We start from the raw sequence: 6,375 nt of genomic DNA on the forward strand, positions 1-6,375 counted from the left end.
AAAAATTAAAATTCTCGTTCTTTTTTGATCACAAGGTATATTATAGAGTATATAATACTCTATACAGTAGTATATTATATTCTGATCGCCCGCCTTTCCTGATAATATAGCTAGTCAGAGAGAATCTATCCCCATATGCACCGTGAGGCACTGACAGGGTTACCAGCTAAATAAAGTAGAGGTGATGATTACGATCTCAAATAAGAAATAAGATCAAAGAAATAAGAAGATAACAAAAACATGTATAACCCATACGTAGTTAAAAATATTTACAAAAATTAATTAAACTTAATAATTGGAAATTATTTTACGTACACATAAAAATACATATTTAATATGAAAATGACAAATAAAATAAAAATGAAGGAATAAAACCAATAATAGTGGCTAACATTATTTTAAATTTTACTATTGAAATGCATAAATAAATAAAATTTGTTTTATTTATTAATAAAATTATGTCAGTAGAAACTACTATATGTTGTTTCACAAATTCATAAATAATTAATTGAAATTAAACTCTTTGTTGCTGTAACGGCCAAAATTTTGTCAACCAAAAATTTGATCGTTACAACGTCGTGGGTATAGCTGTCTACTAAACACAACACGACCACCTAACACACAACAAGTAACACTCACTCGAAGGTTCCTGTAATAAAAATTGTTAAATACTTATAAAAACATTAAGTTAAACCAACTCACCCCAATCCTCTGCCACCAACAACGTGACTTTGAATTTGACAAATCTTAAAATTGTATGAAAATCCTTGGTTAGTGCGTGAACAATTTTTGAATAAATAAGACACATATCTTGAGCTATCGTTGGGTGTCCTATTTTGCTGGAACTTTATTGGAAAATAAAATCATTTTAAAATAATTTTCTAATTAATAGAATTAAATACACACGTTCACCGGCACAACACATTGCTAACAAACAAACGAGAGCAAAACAAAATAATAGTAAAGAGACCTGTCAAACGAAGAAAGCTTTGTGCAGAAAAGGTGTAGAAGTGGATCACAACTCAGACAAAAACCACTTCTAAAAGGTACTCAAAGAAATGTAAATTCGCCGTGAAACTAAACTTTCGCTCAGTGCGGTACAGAAAAGGAGCTTTAATGTTGGGTCAACAAACTTTAACGTTTTTTTTCAGCTGACACCGTTGACCATGGAGGGGATAAAAGGAGCGTTCACCAAGAAGAAGGTCTCTTGTTTGTTCTACCGCGGAAGAAGGACTCCTGGCTCTGGTTTCCGTTGCAGCTAAAAAGTACGTGACTAAGACGGCGGTGTCACCAGTGAAATATGAGTGACTCTTCAAACTTAGTGAGAATATTTTGTTAAAAAAAATTATACATAGAGATTATATATATTGAAAATTTTATTGACGAATTGTGAACATTTTAAAAAAAATTGAATCTGGTAATCAAAGTCAAAGTTAAGTAAAAATAAAAATTACGTATAATTTAAAATTTTGTACACAGAAATTATAAATTTGATAATATCGAATTATTGAAAATTTTATTAATAAATTATGAACATTTAAAAATTGAAACTTGTAACCAAAGTCAACGTTAAGTAAAAATAAAAATTACGTATAATTTAAAATTTTGTACACAGAAATTATAAATTTGATAATATCGAATTATTGAAACTTTTATCTATAAATTGTGAACATTAAAAAAATTGAATCTTGTAACCAAAGTCAAAGTTAAGTGAGAATAAAAAGTACGTAAATTTTAAAATTTTGTACACAGAAATTATATATTTGTTAAAATCGAAATATAGAGAAAATTTTAGTTATAAATTGTAAACATTTAAAAAAATTGAATTTTTTTGACCAAAGTCAAAGCGAAGCAAAAATAAAACGTATGTATAAATTAAAATCTTGTACACATAGATTATATATACATATATTGGAGAATATCGAAATATTGAAAATTTTGCAATAATAAATTGGAAAAAAAAAACTTAACAATTGAATTTTACTAGTGGCTGTAAAGCCAAATAAAAGTACGTACAAATTATATTTTAGACATAATTGTTTGGTTGTTAATATAATAAATCTTAACAATTTCTTTTATATCGAATAAATAAATTAAAGGAAAATAAACTAAAAGTGTATTTCAACAAACGCAATCAGATTCTTAACCAAGTACAGAATTAGACATAATTGTTTGGTTGCTAATATAATAAAACTTAACAATTTCTTTTATATCGAATAAATAAATTAAAAGGAGAATAAACTAAAAGTGTATTTCAACAAACGCAATCAGATTCTTAACCAGATACAGAATTGATAAAGTACCACATAGACTAGCTACTCCTGAACGGTATAAATTCAAGGCGGGAATCCAGCACAACAACACAAGTGAGAGACACAGGTAAGAAAGATTCGGGGCTTCAATAGTAACTGAATCTCGGTTGTACGGGGTATAACTCACGTAGCTTTAATAGTCACGTGAGTCTATACCATAGTGTCGGAAACGATAGGTAGCTTTAATAGTCACCTAACGTCTCCGGCCCCTGGGCGCTTTAACAGTGAACAGGGAAGGGCGTGTGACCTGCGACCTATAACACAACGCACGTAGCTTTATCAGTCACGTGTGTCTGCGTTATATCGTGTCGGCTGTCTGGCGAATTAGTATTTATAACATCAGCTCAGCTCATCAGCGATTTAGTTTAGTTTCGATCAGGTGGCCTACGGTTCTGTTCATCGTCATCGTGAAAACTTGAAGTGATAGGGTCTCACTAAATAAATTTCTTGTGTGGACCTTGGGGACGGCTGAGTTCAACCCCAGCTTTAAACGAACCAAAATAAAGGTTCATTACAAGTGGCGCCCGAGCAGGGACCCTGAGACCAGCACTTCACGACTCGAATAGCAACTGTTTCAATATCAATAACGAGGTGATATACACACAACTAACATGGGCAGGTCGTAAATATTTTTTTTATATTTTACGAAAACATGACTTGAGAACCTCATAGAATTCGGGCTGGATACTACGGAATAATGTAAGACTTGCGGCGGTAAATAACAAACTTCGTAACACAGGGAAAGCAACATGGAATATACACGCGACAGAGAATATAGTGAAACATCAGAGCGACATAGCATGATCAGCGATACAACAGCAAGGCAGTTACATTCACATCCGCAATGTGATGTACACTCGTATCTTCCTCAAAGGAACACACAGGCAAGCGTCATTGACCAGGTCAGAAAATGGGCGATCCGGTATGATGACAACAGCGATCCATTGACGTTTATCGAGCGATTGGAAGAATTAGCGGATCTGTATGCCATATCAACGAACATGTTGCCTCGAACAATGCCCCTGTTACTAGATGGAGAAGGTTTGGTGTGGTTTAGATACAATAAGAAAGACTGGAATCACTGGGAAGCGTTCAAGAGAGATTTTCTGAAATTCTTTCTACCACATCAATATTTCGAGCGATTGGAGGACGAACTGAGAAATCGATTACAGAAACCAGGAGAGACGTTTAAAATGTATCTTTTGGAACTACAAAAACTAATGCGACACGCAGGTTTAAATCAAGAGTCACAATTAGAACGAGTATATCGCAACATGAGCACAGAGTACCAAGTATACATCAAACGTCGGAATTTCACTTGTCTAAAGGAATTAATAGCACTAGCTGAGGACTTCGAAGAACTACGCGAAGAGCAGAATGAAGTAAGTCGAGCACGAGATAGCGAGGTAATCTTCGGGCGTGTAGCAGTGGAATGTGCACGACCGCTGATAATACAGAAGACCATGAGACGCATAGCCAATACACCGAAATGTGATAAAATCATTCATAGTCCAGTCTCCAAGTCACCTTTCCGCAGCCAGCAGCAACACCAGCCAATCGCCAAGCAAACACCTGCAGAAACGTCTAGAATTTTTACTTCAACTACTGCAGCAAGCATATCAACACAAAGCGTGCGACATCGAAATGACGCAGAACAACATCATGTATCACCGCAAGATCGCAAACTAATCCCAGAAAATCCAAAAATAATTAAGCAACAGCGAGTTCCACAAGAGCAAGAACCATTACAAGTCCAATTGAAACAAATGCAACAAGAGCAAGATCCGAGTTCAATCAGGCTGCAAATACCAGAAATACAACAAGAACAAAGTCCTAAAGTCAAAGAAATGTCAACAGAGTTTAATAACCAGCGAGTAATACGAAATCAAGAAACATTGCAAGTTCAATTGAAACAAATGCAACAAGAGCATCATTCGAGACCTATCAAAGTGCAAGTACCAGAAGTACAACAAGAACAAAGTCCTAAAGTCAAAGAAATGTCAGCAGAGTATTGTCAACCACGAGTCATACAAAAACAGGAAATATTACAAGTTCAAATGAAGCAAGTAACGCAGCAACAAGATCCAAGACCTAATAGTGTACAAAAGGCGCAACGATACCGAGATCCAAGTCCCATCATGGTAGCACCTGATGTAAAACAACATCAAGCTACACAAGAACAAGCAGCACAGCACCAAGATCTAAAACATATCAAAAAACAAATACCAGAAATACCACGACAACCAAATCCTAAATTCAACGAAATGCCAGCAGAATTTGGTCAACAGCTAGATATACATGAGCACGTGGCACAACAGCAAGATTCAAGACCTAGTAGCATGGAAGAAGTACAACGACACCGAAGTGCAAGCCCTATCAATGTAACGCCAGGTCCAGATGGAAAACAGCTACTAGATACCCCAGAGCACGCAGTACAAGAAGTGTTTAACATCTCGCAAGAACAACCACCGTCAAAGACTTCGCTAATACCATGGAAGCAAAAGGATAAAATTATCAAAACGAATTCAACAAAAGGTCAAATATATGATGAAATACTTAGTCTTACCCAATCATTACCATTAACACAACTACCACAGCAAAAGGAAAAAACAATCCGCCTTCTAAAACAAGTAGGAGTATGTTACGAGTATCACGCATCGAAAAATCCACCTAGTATTCAAAGTCGACAACAACAAGTGAAACAGCGAAGTGTATTTCAACAAGACGATCATCACACCAAAGAGCAACACGACTTTTATAAAATATATAAGAGTCCAAAGCAACGTCACAGAAATCACGCTGGCAGGTAATGGTTCAGGGCAAATCACGTTTCCCGAAAGAAAGGAGGGAGTGTAACGGCCAAAATTTTGTCAACCAAAAATTTGATCGTTACAACGTCGTGGGTATAGCTGTCTACTAAACACAACACGACCACCTAACACACAACAAGTAACACTCACTCGAAGGTTCCTGTAATAAAAATTGTTAAATACTTATAAAAACATTAAGTTAAACCAACTCACCCCAATCCTCTGCCACCAACAACGTGACTTTGAATTTGACAAATCTTAAAATTGTATGAAAATCCTTGGTTAGTGCGTGAACAATTTTTGAATAAATAAGACACATATCTTGAGCTATCGTTGGGTGTCCTATTTTGCTGGAACTTTATTGGAAAATAAAATCATTTTAAAATAATTTTCTAATTAATAGAATTAAATACACACGTTCACCGGCACAACACATTGCTAACAAACAAACGAGAGCAAAACAAAATAATAGTAAAGAGACCTGTCAAACGAAGAAAGCTTTGTGCAGAAAAGGTGTAGAAGTGGATCACAACTCAGACAAAAACCACTTCTAAAAGGTACTCAAAGAAATGTAAATTCGCCGTGAAACTAAACTTTCGCTCAGTGCGGTACAGAAAAGGAGCTTTAATGTTGGGTCAACAAACTTTAACGTTTTTTTCAGCTGACACCGTTGACCATGGAGGGGATAAAAGGAGCGTTCACCAAGAAGAAGGTCTCTTGTTTGTTCTACCGCGGAAGAAGGACTCCTGGCTCTGGTTTCCGTTGCAGCTAAAAAGTACGTGACTAAGACGGCGGTGTCACCAGTGAAATATGAGTGACTCTTCAAACTTAGTGAGAATATTTTGTTAAAAAAAATTATACATAGAGATTATATATATTGAAAATTTTATTGACGAATTGTGAACATTTTAAAAAAAATTGAATCTGGTAATCAAAGTCAAAGTTAAGTAAAAATAAAAATTACGTATAATTTAAAATTTTGTACACAGAAATTATAAATTTGATAATATCGAATTATTGAAAATTTTATTAATAAATTATGAACATTTAAAAATTGAAACTTGTAACCAAAGTCAACGTTAAGTAAAAATAAAAATTACGTATAATTTAAAATTTTGTACACAGAAATTATAAATTTGATACTATCGAATTATTGAAACTTTTATCTATAAATTGTGAACATTTAAAAAATTGAATCTTGTAACCAAAGTCAAAGTTAAGTGAGAATAAAAAGTACGTAAATTTTAAAATTT

General features: G+C 34.3%; 1 protein-coding gene across 4 annotated transcripts in view; it reads right to left on the bottom strand.

Moving 5' to 3' along the window:
* The window catches only part of LOC119668922 (myogenesis-regulating glycosidase), a 142,433-nt gene that overhangs the window by 26,790 nt on the left and 109,268 nt on the right, over positions 1-6,375 (bottom strand). The window contains exons 1-5 of one of the 4 annotated variants that reach the window (XM_038078605.1): positions 5,540-5,556; positions 5,336-5,478; positions 5,273-5,282; positions 703-845; positions 640-649 (exon numbers count right to left, since the gene is read on the bottom strand). The exons of 1 other annotated variant lie outside the window; for it this stretch is intronic. The gene's annotated coding sequence lies outside the window, so the exon portion shown is untranslated. Of the gene's footprint in view, positions 1-639; positions 650-702; positions 846-906; positions 926-5,272; positions 5,283-5,335; positions 5,479-5,539; positions 5,557-6,375 lie in introns of those variants that run through there. 2 more of the 4 variants (XM_038078606.1, XM_038078603.1) reach the window with 2 other exon arrangements.

The sequence above is a fragment of the Teleopsis dalmanni genome, chromosome 1, assembly GCF_002237135.1.
Source record: "Teleopsis dalmanni isolate 2A chromosome 1, ASM223713v2, whole genome shotgun sequence".
NCBI classification, from domain to species: domain Eukaryota; kingdom Metazoa; phylum Arthropoda; class Insecta; order Diptera; family Diopsidae; genus Teleopsis; species Teleopsis dalmanni.